At 45.9% G+C, this 16,707-nt stretch overlaps 1 pseudogene across 1 annotated transcript in view; it reads right to left on the bottom strand.

Annotated features, from left to right (window-relative positions):
• The window catches only part of LOC306929561 (paired box protein Pax-7-like), a 68,292-nt pseudogene that overhangs the window by 18,282 nt on the left and 33,303 nt on the right, over nt 1–16,707 (bottom strand). Inside the window, exons 5-6 of the transcript in view lie at nt 14,576–14,775; nt 83–352 (exon numbers count right to left, since the gene is read on the bottom strand). The product of the transcript in view is annotated as a paired box protein Pax-7-like (transcript). The remainder of the gene's footprint in view (nt 1–82; nt 353–14,575; nt 14,776–16,707) is intronic.

Below are 16,707 nucleotides of genomic sequence, written 5' to 3'. Positions count from 1 at the left end.
ATCTGAAATGTCATTAGCATACCGTTACATATGACATACCGCAAATAGTTATATCTTATGATCTAGTCTGATTAGATTAAACCTTATTTAGTATAGAATAGAGTTTCAGATGATAGCGTGCATGTGTGGTGTGGTGCAGGTCACCCTCCATAAATAAAGAAGGACTTTTATACGTATCCATCTTCTTACCCTGTGATAATGTGGTACCGTAGCCGGACTCTTGGAGCTGGTATGTGGGTAAGTTTGGCATCCCTGTTCCCGGGAAGCCTCCGGGCAGCAGGTGGTTGAAGGCTGCTAACTGATTGGCCCCGGCCTGCTTGCGCCACCTGGCTCGTCTGTTGCTGAACCACACCTGTGGAGGAGGGGGGGGAAATAATTATGGAACACGTACATAAAAGTGGAAATAGAAGGAAGACGCACGCACGCACGCACGCAGCCACGCAGCCACGCACACACGCACGCACGCACGCACGCACGCACGCACACTCGCTCGCTCGCTCGCTCACTCACTCACTCACTCCCTCACTCACTCACTCACTCACTCACTCACTCACTCACACACAAACGTTGACACCTACACAGAATTTCTTGACAGAAAGTTCAAAGCTCATCATGACATGTCTACGGTGGATTTTTCTGAAATAAAAACTTTTCATATAGAAAGAGGATAATCAAGGCTTTACGTACAGCTGAAATCATTTAATACAATCAGATATAGGACTTTTACGTTTGCATACATGTATGTATGGGTTGTCAAGGCCAGAAAGTAGTTTTTCTTTTTTTTGCCACTCAGCAGGTGTTCCCGCATAACTTTATGTGTACGATGAAGTCTTATCATCATACATCATCTCATTCTCAACCAATGGCACGTCTCCCACGCAATCACGCCGGCCAATCAGAATTTGCGTCCTCACTTTTGTCTTCGTTTAAGTGTTTTACACAAACCCTCGAGGCTGGGCATAGGAGGGGCTATTAACGCCTCCCAAAAACACAAGTTCATGGCCTGGGTGTGGCCTAACAGTCCATTGGCACATATAGGCTGGTAATCCATCCTGACAGACAGCGTGTCGCGGGTTCGAGTCCCGATCCCGACAACTTTTGCTGCGTGTCTCCCCCCCCCGCCCATTTCTCCCCCCCTTTCCTGTCAAACTACTGTTAACTTATTAATTCTTTCTCTGCGAAGTACGAACATATTCGTAACAACTACAAATAAAGGTAAGAAAGCCTTCTAGTATGGAATTCTCCTTTAAAGATATATTCAGTGATTTCACTTAATTCAAAAATAACATCTTTTTTTGTTTTGTTGTGATAATCCTCCCTACTATAGAGTGTGCTGACTATATAAGGAGTTCCTCCCTGTCCCCAGTTAATCCCTGGGGGTCAAAAAACCTAACTTTAGCCATCCAAAGTTCGGGTGTCATTTATTGTACCGCGTCGCTCCCGACATGGCTAAAGGTAAACAGTGTGCGCTAATGATAGCAAATGTTTACAGTGTGTGTGTGTGTGTGTGTGTGTGTGTGTGTGTGTGTGTGTGTGTGTGTGTGTGTGTGTGTGTGTGTGTGTGTGTGTGTGTGCGCAGGGGGGTGCTGCCGGGGGGGACACAGATCCTGAACAGCTTAACTACACTTATGCTACCAGCTAGCGCCGCGGCACGGAATGAATTAAATGCAAAAGATATCTTTTAAAAAATAAGAAAGAAAATACAAGCTCACAGCGTGAGCGCTACTTATTTTAGGCGAAACATCTTCAGACGGAGGTCCGAACGAACGTGTCCAAAATACATACATGTCAACTTGGGAGTCCCTGGACATGAACACACGTTACGTTGATAGAACCACTGCAAGGGAGTATACTGCAGTGTTGTTTTTGTCGACTAAAACCAAGGAGAAAAATGTTCGTCGGCTACCTTTTTTCACTGATGAACTAAATGGAAACTAAATTAAAACTAAGCTATGATGACTAAAACTAAGACTAAATATACCGGCAATTTTGTCAACAAATAAAAACTAGACTAAAATGTTAGGAAGGGACTAGTGGAGAAGAGATCCAGTATAAGTCATTTTACAATTAGTTGTAGCTGAAAATAGCCGATCTACAAGCTCACAACGCGGTGCGCTGCGACGCGTTGTGGGCTTTTAGATCGGCTATTGTAGATCGGCTATTGAAAAATAAGTGAAAAAAACAGCCATTACGACGGCATCAAGGCCCGCAAAATACATTTTAGTATAACTAGACTAACACTAAAACATTCCAGGTGACTAAAATGTGACTAAAACTAAATGAAAACTATTCAAGAGACTATGACTAAAACTAAAATCAAAATATGCTACCAAAAACAACACTGGTATAGTGTACTTGCTGGCTGCTGCCACCTGTGAACAATCTGTTGGTCAGCAGCAGTGATGGAAAGTAACAAAGTACATTTACTTAAGTACAGTTTTGAGGTATTTGTACTTTACTTGAGTATTTCCAATTTCCAGTACTTTTACTACTACTACTACTACTACTCCACTACATCTCCGAGCCAAAATATCCTAGAGCCAAAACATACATAGAAAACAAACATTAACCACTTCAACACTATATTCGGCCATTTGAACACATTTTGAACTTGCGAAATGGGACATTCTGCAATATGAGTTCCTTTACTTGTAGTAGGCCTACTTTAAGTACATTTTGACACCAATACTTTTGTACTGGGACTTTTACTTGTAACGGAGTATAGTAGGGAGTGCATCTACATTGCAGTATTTATACTTGTACTTTTCCACCACTGGTCAGCAGAGACTGGTAGTGAGTGGTAGTGGTGGTAGTAGTATGGCTGAGAGGCTGTAAAGTAGTCCCTGTGGGAGCAGAGGCTCAGTGGTCCGGCCCTGTTGTTCTTCTTAAGTGGCTGAGGCTGTGATCTGTGTAAACAGGCTGCCCTGAGCCCCCTTCAGAGGGGAAGAAGTCATTAAGGGGTCAGAGGTAGGCCACTAGCCCTCACATCAGACATCTCAAGTATGTCTGTGAGCCCATGGGATAGGTGCTTTACTGAGAGGGAGGCCCGCGAAGGAAGGAGGACCATACCGCCACTGTGTATGTACATGTGCGCGACACTCATGTGCACACACGCACACACACACTTCTTTGGGTTCTACGTTAGTCCGACATACCAATATACGTGGCCGGTTAAGACTCACCCGTGGCTGGCGGTTAAGACACATACGTGGCCGGTTAAGACTCACCCGTGGCTGGCGGTTAAGACACATACGTGGCCGGTTAAGACTCACCCGTGGCTGGCGGTTAAGACACATACGTGGCCGGTTAAGACTCACCCGTGGCTGGCGGTTAAGACACATACGTGGCCGGTTAAGACTCACCCGTGGCTGGCGGTTAAGACACATACGTGGCCGGTTAAGACTCACCCGTGGCTGGCGGTTAAGACACATACGTGGCCGGTTAAGACTCACCCGTGGCTGGCGGTTAAGACACATACGTGGCCGGTTAAGACTCACCCGTGGCTGGCGGTTAAGACACATACGTGGCCGGTTAAGACTCCCCTGTGGGTTCCGCGTGCAGTTATAGGGTTAGGTTAGGGTTTGGGGGAGGGCCAAAGATATGCACGCGGATATATTTAGAGGGGAAGCTGACACCGGCACAGCCAGGGACAGCTTATCATTGGTTTGTATATTCAGCGTTCAATATTGAGGCACGTTGTCGATCGCATCAGGACGGGAACCTCATTTGGTGTTTTAAGCATTATAATACTTTAGCTATAAAAAAGAGCAGATCTACAAGCTCATAGCAGATCTGCCATCTACCATGATCTGCTATTTTCTTTTTTATCGTGAAGATGTGCCGCAAATCTTTGAATATATATTCTTTCAGAGCGAACGTTTTTTTTTACTAAATCTTTGTTTCTGGGGGGGGGGGGGGGGGGGGTCCCTGGAACAACATATTTTTAGATGGGGTCTGCGGCCAAATACAGATAATTTTGGGGTCCTTTACATGAAAAGGGTTGAGAACCACTGACAGAAAGAAATGATTTAGAAGCCATTTCTTTTAGAATCGGACCTCAGGTCTAAACAGGTTAAATCCACACAAGATATGCAGCGCCGCATCTAACGTGCAAAACCACAGACGCACAATGTCAACACCCCTGAATGAAACTAGGGGCCTTTTTTTTCTTCTTAAAAAAAACAGCGATTTACACATACAAAAAAGGCCTCTCCTCCCTTCAACAAACCCAGGCCTTTTGAAAAGCGGAGGTCCATACAGCCCCAAAGCAACCTGTTCCATTTAAACCAAAGACACAAGGCCTGGGACTCAGTGTGTGCTAAAAGGTTGAAGGACACTGATCTATGCCTCGCACAGGCAATTCATCAGAGTTTAATACACTGTCAGCGCAGTTCATCTACCGTTGTGTTTCAAACCGCTCGGGTCCATTGTGGGAGCACATGAAAGAGGGGGACAAAGGCGCTTCCATACGCCACGGAGAACACTGGGCACAAAGAGGGGGCGTCCCTTTTAAACAGGCCTTGAAGAGGGACACTTTCAGAGGGACTTTACACACACACACACACAGAGTCACACTCTCGGCGCTATTGGAGGGCCTGACACTTTTTTCAGCGCACAAACATACATATAAACTTGCAATAGGGTCTACAAGGGATCTTAACCCAACAGAGATCTTAATTTGAATGCGGTGCAGTTGCATGCAGTCAAAGCCTCTGCACACACAGGCCCAGGCAGCGGTTGTTGCTCATACAGTAGTTGGGTTTAAGTCAACAGAGAGAGAGAGAAAGTGACATTCGGAAAAGGCCTAGTTTGACGATTACGACCAACACCCTCCTCGCCTTTTAAAAAGCGACAGACAGACAGACATGGGGGAGGCCTTCTTCGTCTCAATCCCTATATCGCTGCTAAAGACCTCGATTCAGTTCTTCATTCAACAACACGCTTGCTAAGTTGGCTATACAGTGAAATCGCCGCTATTGGGACCCAGTGGAGCGTGCATGGGTTTGTGGAGGGGAGCTAAGCAGTGTTTGCCAGGTTTTCGCGAGAGAAACAAGTAAAGCAGGTCTATGAAAACGAGCCCAAAAGAAGCCTTTAAACATGTACATATACTGTACTGTACAGGTACACATGGGCAAAATAGCCGATCTATAAGCTCATGACGCGCTGCAATGATTTTCAGATGTAGCTCCGCAGACAAATATATATTAATTTGGGAGTCCTTGACTTGAAAATGTAACACTGTTTTAAACAACATTATAGGAAACAAGTCCAAAAAAACATGCGCTAATAATATATGTAGTTGCGGGTTGAATTCTTTTGGACTTGTTTGGGCTTGTTTTTTTGTAAAGTTGCTTTATTTGCAAAGCAACTTTACCGAAAAACAAAGTAAATAGTTTGTATAAATTTTAATTTACAAAGCAACTTTACAGAAGAACTAAGCCTGACCCAAAGTCGCTTCTAATAAGCGGACATGGCAACACTGGAGCTAAGCTGCTCTATACCGCAGGGCCAGACAAACAGCTGCCTGGCTGCGGGAGGAGGGACGCACACACACACACACACACACACACACACACACACACACACACACACACACACACACCCGCCCATCTCCCTCCCCCCCGCCGTGCCACTTCACCTCCGACCTCTGAACCTCATCCACTCGACCCAGCCTCCTTTTATGTTCCACTCTAACTTCCTTTTCCCTGCTTTGTCCGCCAGGCTTAGGAAGGAGGTGTTCCATCACGGCACAACAAAAAGACACTTAAATGTTAAGATTTTGTTTCTTTTTTTTTGGGGGGGGGGGGTTGCTTCTCGCGCTTTGGGTTTTCTTTCTTTCCATTTCACAGTTCCTCCCGTTCCCCCAACATATGTAGATGTTTTGGCTGCCGGCTATTAGCTACGCTAATGAAGCCGTGGTCCTTGTGTTTCGCATCTGGACGGGACCTCGACTTACAGCAATTCTCTAAATGGTTTTTTTTTTGCGGCTTTCGCCTTTAATTTATATTTTTTATAGAGGGACAGGCAGTATAGGCTGACAGGAAATGGGGAGAGAGATGGGGGGGTGACATGCAGTAAAGGCCGTCGGGATCGGGAGTCGAACCCGCGGCACGCTGCCAGACTCGGGCTACCGGCCAAGGTGCCTGGACCGCTGAGCCACGGCCCAGGCCTTACAGCAATGATTCTCAACCTTTTTTTTATTATTTCGGGAACCCACCGGCTTAACATGCATTATAATTATGTCACGGACCCCCCCATTTGATATGTTTTTTTGTTTTTTTACCCTAATCCAGACCGTAAAATCCTTACAATTAGGCCTACAAATGGAACCAAATGGACCATGGAAGGGACCATTTGCTTCCATGTGTAGGCTACACTCTCTGAGTTACACAGTCCTGTAAGGGTCCATCTGGTTCCTAACTATAGCAATCATTTAGCTGGGCCTGGGGACCACCTGGAAACCCCTCAAGGACCGCATGGGGGTCCCCGAACCCCAAGTTCAGCACCAATGTGTTAAAGTATGTTGTATTTTATACTCCAGCCTGCCACCACAAATACCATTAATTTAGTCGACTAAAATGTATTTTGGCGGGCCTTGATGTTATCTACCGTAATGACTTACACTTGCGGAAAATAGCCGATCTACAAGCTCACAACGTGTCGCAGCGCGACGCATTTGTGTGCTTGTAGATCTGCTATTTTCAGCATGCAACAAAGTGTAAAATGACTTATACTGGATCTCTTGTCCACTAGTCCCTTCCTAACATTTTAGTCTAGTTTTTAGCTGTTGACGAAATTGTCAATACATTTAGTCTTTCGTCAGTGAAAAAAGGTAGTCGACGAACATTTTTCGTCTTAGTTCTAGGCGACTTAGTTTTAGTTTTAGTCAATTTACCTTCCAGAAAACCTAAATGATTGCACTTCTCTTTGTAGTACACCGATACAAGGCCCGGGAATAACATGCAATGCATCGTGCATTGCTCATAAGCGGGCGCCATTCCAACAACTGTCAGCCTATACTGCAGATTGCCTCTTGAAAGCCAACGACGCTTCAACCTCGTCTCCTGAAAGCCGGCCGTGTTCGTGCATGTTGTCAGCACAGACACCCACCCGTCAACATTAATCGGAATGGAGCCTGTGGAAAAGTATCTGCCTAACTGAATTTAGTCGGAAGGCTTTGAACAGGCTTGCTTGCGACGCCAATACACTAAACTGGGCTAAAATGCCGAGGGCCCGCTGCCCTATTGAGTTAGCGCGGACAAACATTGGGCCCAATGTGCCATGGTCAATACTGTATTGTTAGTGGAGAGGGGGGCATGCGTCACTGGCCTTCTCTGAGGAGCTTCAATGACTTACTCTGACAATTATGGGGCTTTCAGCAGACACTGGGAATACTGTACACAACAAGGATGCATTGCATGGGCATGCACACACAGAGGCGCGCATGCGTAATACTGTACATGCGCTTGCAGCATGCAAACGCGTTCATGCATGTAAGCAAAAAGTCGCACGCACGCACGCACGCACGCACGCACGCATGCACACACACACACACACACACACACACACACACACACACACACACACACACACACACACACACACACAGTCTCAGTCTCACACAGAGTGACACACAGCCTGAAGCTAAGGATTTGGGGCTGCGCTCTGGAACACGATCACAAAGTCACCTTGGACTGCACATCTTCTCCTCTGCTCTCTCTCTCTCTCTCTCTCTCTCTCTCTCTCTCTCTCTCTCTCTCTCTCTCTCTCTCTCTCTCTCTCTCTCTCTCCAATCCGGTTTAATTCCCCTGCAACACAGAGAGCTGCTTCCCTCCGCCATGCATGTCTCCATATAGGTGTGTGTGTGTGTGTGTGTGTGTGTGTGTGTGTGTGTGTGTGTGTGTGTGTGTGTGTGTGTGTGTGTGTGTGTGTGTGTGTGTGTGTGTGTGTGTGTGTGTGTGTGTGTGTGTGTGTGTGTGTGTGTGCTGCAGTCAGACTTCCTCACTCAAGAGGCTTGCAGGTTGCTTTGCATCCAATGGACTTGGACAAGTCTTGGCGTTGGTGCATCTTTTCTGATTCATTCTTCCGAAGGGAGTTTTCAGAGAGAGAAAGGGAAAACGAGGCCCGCACCGAGGGGAATGTCTGTGAATACAGACATCCTGCGGGACCGGCGGCGGCGACTATTCAAGAGTATATACAAGTGAGAGAGAGAGAGAGAGAGAGAGAGAGAGAGAGAGAGAGAGAGAGAGTTGTCTGAAGGGACGACCACACTACGAAATACTGAGTGTTCATTTAATCCTTGAGTGACTGAGAATAATGTCAAAATGGACCGGTTGCGTGTTTGCACTGCACACACTATAAAATAGGATACAGTACAGTACAGTACAGTACAGTACAGTACAGTACAGTACAGTACAGTACAGTACAGTACAGTACAGTACAGTACAGTACAGTACAGTACAGTACAGTACAGGACAGTACAGTGGCATCAACCGTCGTCAGCCGTGACATTCACTACAGTAGCGCAATTTCATCTCAATTTTGGCTGGCGATGAACAGAGCTCGCTATTGACATATACTACATCCCGGCCCTCGCTTATTGCTTCCACTCCAGCCACCACTCCATCTGTTCTTAAGTAACCACAGCGGTCTCACACATGTTCCAATATCGCTTATCAATCGTAATGCGCTCACAATATCGCCATGCATGATGACGACACTGCACTTCCGCGCTGTCCTTTTTTCGACAATGCTCGTCTTGAACCTAAGTAGGATCGTTGGCATTTCGGCGCGGACAATCAATCCTCCGTGAATTATTTTCGACAAAGAGCATAGCGTTTGAATGGGTGGTGCATTTCAGGAGCCAATTTTCAAATACGGTATATAGGAATACCAAGTGCCTATATTGTGCCATAATACCGATATGCGCTCTCTCAACCGTGTCTCCACATCAGAAACGGAATACAGAGCAGTGATGCAACATAGAAATCATCATCTGTCTTATACCACGCAATACCCCCCCCACACACACACACACACACACGCATGCACACACACCCGCGTACACATGCACGCACACACATACACGCACGCACACACATGCACGCACACACATACACGCAAGCACGCACACGCATGCACAGTTCTGCACACGCACACGCACACGGAAGCGCACGCACGCACGCTCGCACACACACACACACACACACACACACACACACACACACACACACACACACACACACACACACACACACACACACACACACACACACACACACACACACACACACACACACACACACACACACACACACAGCTCCCTTTCTCTCGCTGATTCCCTCCCTTGCCTTCCAGTCTGGCACTATGCTAATTAAAGAGCTGGGAGTCTGAATTTGAGAGGAGAGTGGGATTAACTTGATAAGTATCAGGAATACAGAGGCACTGTACCAAAGTCATTTAAATTCTAATAATAAGAAAGTGTTAGAACATTCACACTGATGCATTGCAACAATTTCTTCTCCACAATCTACATTAAATCCTATTTTATTTGCTTTATGGAACATGGAGGCACACTGGCGGGAATAGTGCGGTTGCCTGTTGGGTTGGGTTGTCATCGCTCAGCCTCCATTGTGCGTTTCTGTTTGTATTCTCGGCGCTGCGGATAAATAACAAAGCCAACAAAGGGACGTTCCGATCACGTTGTTTTACCCCCGATCCCATTCCGATCATTTGATTGTCAGTGTCTGCCGATACCGATTTGTCCCGATCCGATATTTGTGTTTTTATAGAACACTTATGCCAAATCACAATAGTAACAATATCCCAAATCACAGAAAATAATATCCAGTCTAATATCATGATATGGATATAATATTGATACTAAGAATGTATCGTATTTTTTCACCCGATCCGATTCAGTTCATTTGAAAGTGATCGTCCCCGATTTCCGATCACGTGATCGGATTGTGACGACCATAATTATTATACCATAAACATGGCAATGAAGACGTACATCTGCATGTAGCCAAAAACATTTAAAATGTTCTTATAGTACCAAACTACCAAAAGTAGAAAGTTTTTTTTTCAAATGCATACAGATATTTTGAAAATAGACGATCTACAAGCTCACAATGCGTCCAAGCATACAGTGACATGTCATTTAGTTCTACTGGATGTCTTGTCCTGCACTAGTCCCTCCCTAACATTTTAGTCTAGTTTTTATTTGTGGACGAAATTGGAGAGACAGCCAATTCCATCCTCGACCTACCTGGGAAATTGTCTGTATATTTAGTCTTAGTTTTTAGTCATCAAATCATAGCTTAGTTTTCATTTAGTTTCCATTTAGTTTTCGTCAGTGAAAAAACAGGTAGTCGACGAACATTTTCCGTCATAGCTTTAGTCAACGAAATCAACACTATAAAGAGTACAACACATATCCAGAACACCACAAGGCCACGGTATGGCGGCGTAACGCCCCACCCTGAGCTAAAAATGGTCCTCCTCTCTCGTCTCTTTGCATGCCATCATGCAACAACACCAGAACAGAACACGCCCAGATAAAGAGAGAGAGAGAGAGACTTCTTTCCAAATTGATTTGTACGCTTCATAAAGCCAATGCTTTATACCTTATTAGATTCTACTAACTATAATAGCGACATGCAGACTGTTTATTGGTGATGAAAGGGGATCTATTGGCCGACGGATTCCCTACGCGAGCCCGGCGGCGTGCTCCTCAGATCAGATGATGAGGTCGGAGCCGTCCTCCGACTCTTAAAAAACTCCCAAATAGGGAGGGAGAAAGTAATTCACTTCATGTGTTTGAGAGTTGATTTACAGTGGCCCGCAGCCTCGCGCCTGCTCCCTCTCTCCCTCTCTGTTCTGTGGCCTGGCCGGCCCGGGCCGATATCGGCCCCCGCCTGCAAGGCCCACACTTCAGAGGGAACAGGCCAGCACAAATGATGCTCTATTCTCTTAATAGCTTGTGGAATGACTTTGCTGTCCGCTTCTGTTAGCGTCCAGGGTTCATCGGATGGAAAGTGGCAGCTCACTTTGCCTCGGAGGAGGGAGGAGAGGTATATAAGACTCCTGTTGAGACAGCCTGGAACTAATTGTCGAGAGATCTGGATCATATCCTACAATTTGTCAGTTGGGGTGATAAAACCATTGCGGGGGCCAGCGGTGGTGGTATAGCCCTGTTGAAAGGGCCAGTTGGGTCTGATGAAGATGGATGGTCAGTAGTGTGCCTTCGGGAACGGCAGGGGAGGGACAGACACAGGGAATTAGCCACGTTTATGAGGCGGTGAGTTTGGGGCAGCTCTATATAAGCCAAAAACACTCGTGGCTTATGCAACAAAATTAGTGTGCCTCGTTCACACGCCTTTATAGGGCTTGTTAATCTGAGCGAGGTGCGCAGATGCACGGCAGGCATGGTGTCAAAGTAAGCTCACTGTAAGCAATGTGCCATCCGCCGCAGAAATACATGAACGGCATGCTTGACAGATTATCACCAGCGCTAGCGATAATATAACAAATGGACAACGGAGATCCGTGTCCATTTTGTGGAAAGTAGGGATCTCCAATGTGACCTTCCGACACCCTGTGCTTCTGGTTTCTCCCTCAATCCAAAAACACAGACCCCCCCCCCCCCCTCCGACTGACATCTGGAAGATGCGTCATTGCAGCTGCAGTCCGAGCCGCTTTGCTCTTTGGGCCAAAGGGTCTCCTTTCCCCTGGACTGTGATGGGAGGATGATGGGTCATTATGGGCACCCATAGGTGAAAGCCCAGCTGGTGGACACTGTCAGACATGTTCTCTCGCACGCACGCACGCACGCACGCACGCACGCACGCACGCACGCACGCACGCACGCAGGTTTCTGAAACAACATAACCCTAGCGTCCCTATACATGTGAACATTGGGCAGACATTGCAGATGTCCAAGCGCACAACGCGTCGCTAGTGACGTGTTGTGTGCGTCTGTCTGTACATCGGCCATTTTCGGCAAGGATATGTGGTGTGAAGGGTAAATAAGGAGGGTGCCAAGTACAGAGCCTTGGGGGACCCCAGTCAGAAAAGTACTGTATATAGGATTTAAGAGTTTGTTTTACTTTGCCCATGTATTCTTTAGAAACGTTGTACTGCAGTATAGACTCCAATGAATCAAGTACATTCTGTTCATGGTATTGTCACTATGACTGCTTCTCTTAAACACCCATACACTGCCTGGCAACATTGGTCATTATTGACTTTGGTAACCAGGGACCCTTTCTTGCGTGACCTTCTCAGAAAATTAAGTTTGAGTTGACCTTTGGAGACTTTCAAAGCCTTTCAGAATTAGATTATGAGGGAAACAGCATTAACAAATTATAGCCATGACTCAAATACCTTAGGTTTTCACATGACATCATTTAGCGCTATTATCTAGCAGAAGAGAAAAGTGGTCTCTTAGTTGTTGTTGTTGTTGTTGTTTTTTCTCCCAATCTTCTTTCATTTTCATATTTGGATTTTTTTTCGTCAGTAGCCATTAATCCACAGACACAAATTACAGCACAAAAGCCCTTGAGTTGGATACAAACAGAGACAGAAGCCTCTTTGCTTTTCTGTGACCACATACATTGCTGAGCAATTCATTGGTTAGTTGTAACTCACCACAGCCATTCATTGGTTAGTTGTAACTCACCACAGCCAATTGCAGAACTTAACCACATGAAACCTAGGGGCTCCATTTTCGTCAGCGCTAAACCCCTAATCCCTAAACTTCTTTGCCTTTTTTTTTTTTACTATTTTGCAAAACATTTTTGAATAGTTCAACCAGCCAATCTACATTGACATGTTGTGAGCTTGTCGACTGGCCATTTTAACTATTCAAAAATGTTTAGCAAAATAGTTAAAAAAAAGGCAAAGAGGTTTAGGGAGGTTTAGCGGTGACGAAAATGGAGCCCTAGTACTAGTGTCCCTATTCTCACAGACACCAGCACACCTCACCATTGCAGTGCGACACATTGTGCCCTTATAGATCTGAGGGGTTGAGGAGAAAACTGAACAAATAAACTTAGGGGGACTCAAGTTCACTGACTTGGTCAGTGAAGCAGGCTATTTAGTGTTTAAGTGGTTAAAAACAGATGTTCTTTGGATTTTGATACAACATGAAAACAAAACATATTAAAAAACTTCATAAAACAGTCATAATCCATAGTCCATAACCTGCAAAACTGTAGGAATCTTTTCTCCAGATGTACTATCATTCATTACAATATTGGACAGTCCTGTTAATTCAGATTAATCTGACCTGTCCAACTTTGCCCCTAGATGTTCATCTCAAAAAAAGAAAACATTGTGAAAGTTAATGTATTGTTTTATAACAAGCCCAGATACCCCCCAAAAAAAGTCACGTTCTCCCTTGAGTAAGGCATTAACCACTTAGACATACATCTTTTGCGTGTTGGGGGGTTTCAGGATGGACAAAGTCATGTGTGGAATCAGTTACCCCCAGAAGCATGTTTTGTAGTGTGTGGAACATTTAGCATGCGGCGAGGAGTTTTGGGGGATACAGGAGGTGTGGGGGGGGGGGGGGGGGGGGGGGGAGACTGTGGTAAGAGGAGGAGGGGGGGGGGGTCTTTCCTACTGCCTGATTGATTAATGTTGTTGTCGGGCCGTTGGGGTCCCAGGAGAGGATGATGGACCCTCTGTGATATGCGGAGGGGTTTTTACAAGCAGCGGCAGGCTTGAAAGTGATGGGGAGAGATCCTGGCCGCAATGATGAGAAACCCATCAGGAATGCATTCTCTCTCTCTCTCTCTCTCTCTCTCTCTCTCTCTCTCTCTCTCTCTCTCTCTCTCTCTCTCTCTCTCCCTGTCTCACACAGCTGCTGCCATAACTCTATACTGTACATATGTTCTTTGGGTCTTGCGTACACACATATGGCCCACAAGCTGTCAGGCAGGTTGGAAGGTCTGGGCGGCTGGAGGGTGTGAAGGAAGATGAGGATGGGTTGGTGCTGTCAGAGCCTTCTTATAGGGCTGAGCATGAAGCTCTATATGCGGTATAAGCAGGGAGCTAGCTCTCTGACACCAAGAAGAAGAAGAAGAGGGTGGATATAGGTGATATCTTTCTGAACAAATGAATACATCAGATCCAGCTCATACAAGAGGGCAATCGTTATTTCAAAGCAATGGAAAAATAGGGGATACCGGGATTGAATTATGGGTGTGTGGGTGTGTCCGTGTTCGCTTGTGCAAGCATATAAAGTGTGTGTGTGCGTGCGTGTGTGTGCGTGCGTGCGTGCGTGCGTGCGTGCGTGCGTGCGTGTGTGTGTGTGCGTGTGTGTACCAAAAGTAGAAAGTGTGTGTGTGTGTGTGTGCGTGCGTGCGTGCGTGCGTGCGTGCGTGCGTGCGTGCGAGCGTGCGAGCGTGTGTGTGTACATTTCGGCTAAAAAATAGCAGACCTACAAGCTCATAGCGCGGCACTACAAGCTTGTAGATCTGCTATTTTTCAATAGCTAAAGTATACAATAATGGTTCAAACTGGTAACTTGTTGAAATGAAAAAAGGGGTGGAGAAGCACTGTATCTGACCTGTACTCTGGCCTCGGTGAGCTTGGTCCTCTGCGCCAGCTCCTCTCTGGTGTAGATGTCTGGGTAGTGTGTCCTCTCGAAGGCCTTCTCCAGCTCCTCAAGCTGCTCCGCGGTGAAGGTGGTGCGGCTGCGCCTCTGCTTCCTCTTCAGCGGCAGGTCGGGCTCCGAGTCCACGTCCGAGCCGTCGTCTGTGCGGTTACCTGCAGAGGGGGAAAACCGCAAAGGGAGGGAAACGTGAATGTAGTATAGGAGCCAATTCTCCATATGCAGACCGCGGCCATCTTACCATATAAGTTAATGGACACATCTTACACTTACACCATGGTGTAAGACTTGTGTAAGAGGTGTCCTTTGGGAAACCGGGCCAATTGTCAGCAAGTGTAAAAACAGTCATTACGACGGCATCAAGGCCCCGCCAAAATACATTTTAGTCGACTAAATCAACTGTAGATTTAGTCGACTAAAATCCTATGATTTAGTCGACTACATTAACTACACTACACACTAACACTAAGATACCAATACAAAGACAGGTTGTGTCATTAGAAATCCTACTTTCTTTAGTGGACTCACTCTGAGCCCCCCACCACACGTATAAACGGTACTTTTTGTCCAGAAAGGGATTTTTTTTTACCAGAGGAAAAATATTCTCTATGAGGCAATTCTCTGGGCAATATCGGTAGAGGGCGCATTGGAGAAACAAAATCCCCTTTTGGCCAAAAAGTACTGTTTATACGTGTGGTGGGGGGCTCAGAGTGCTTCCACTAAGGAAAGTAGGCATTCTAATGGCACAACCCGCCTTTGTTTTGGTGAGTAGCAAAAACATTCTTTTTATTTACGCTAAAGAGGAGAGGCTGGTCTGATTTCCATGTGAGATTTAAAAAGGAAAGTATAGCATAGCCTTACTGCAGGGCAGAATCATAGAAGCAGTAAGGCTATGGACCAGAGCTAATCTTAATCATGAATTTACTTAAACATAGAAACATTGCCCAATTGCAGACCGTGTTTCATCAGAGGACATTCCTGCTGCCTCGATCTTGCATTATGAGCTAATTCAAAACAGGTAGCAGTTGAGTGATATCTAACGAGCACTTCCAAACTGCAATACTTAGAAAAATAATCACCTGCAAGGACACAAAGTAGCTCATAACATGTCTGCAGTGGATTTTTATGAAACAAACACTTTGAGGATAGAAAGAGAATAATTCAAGCTTTCCGTACAGCTGCAATGTTGGTGAGTTTGACGTTGTTTAATACAATCAGATAGGACTTTTCTGTTTGGATGAATGGGCTGTCAATGGGAAGTTGCACTATAGGTAGCACCTTGCCATTAACTTATATGGTAAGATGGCCGCGGTCTGCATATGGAGAATTGGCTCCTATACTAAATTCACGTTTCCCTCCCTTCGCGGTTTTCCCCCTCTGCAGGTAACCGCACAGACGACGGCTCGGACGTGGACTCGGAGCCCGACCTGAAGAGGAAGCAGAGGCGCAGCCGCACCACCTTCACCACCTTCACCTTCAGGGCAACTGAGCATGTGCAACACCATACCTCTTACACTGTAAGAGCTATGGTGTTGCACATGCTCAGTTGCCCTCTAGGCCGCACATGAAGCCTGTGAACATAGACATTCCGTGCATAGATGTGCCACGCAATGGTAGGCCTCAGGCCTCAGGTCTACCATTCTGAAATTTAATTTAATAATATTTGGACTGCTGGACAGCTGACAGTATAGGCTCTATTCACTCTTTAAAAAAATGTATTCAATTTAATTTATTTGATGCTGAAGTAGGCCTTAATTTCAAAGTTTTTATATTTAAATGAGATGAAGAAAGTCACCACTCGCACCACACATTTCTCTGCGAATGGTTTTACTACTGCCACATGTCGACAGGTGTGTGTAGGCTAAAGAGGCTTTAGGGAAACAGGCTTGTTTATTCATGCAGGAGGCCTTACGTGCGCAATGAGGACAGGTATGGCTGTGCTCTAGTCTAGGTTGTGTATTTCTATGTTGTTGTGTTTGACAGTGTTTCCCAAAAAAGGACATATTGTTTGATTGGCTGCCATGCAGCCAATTAGGCCGCACACAGGCTTCATGTGCGGCCTAGAGGGCAACTTGAGCATGTGCAAC

Source organism: Electrona antarctica (genome assembly GCF_951216825.1).
Source record: "Electrona antarctica genome assembly, chromosome: 9".
NCBI lineage: Eukaryota > Metazoa > Chordata > Actinopteri > Myctophiformes > Myctophidae > Electrona > Electrona antarctica.
The sequence above is the reverse complement of the archived record's forward strand: the minus strand, read 5'-3'. Positions and strand labels throughout refer to the sequence as shown.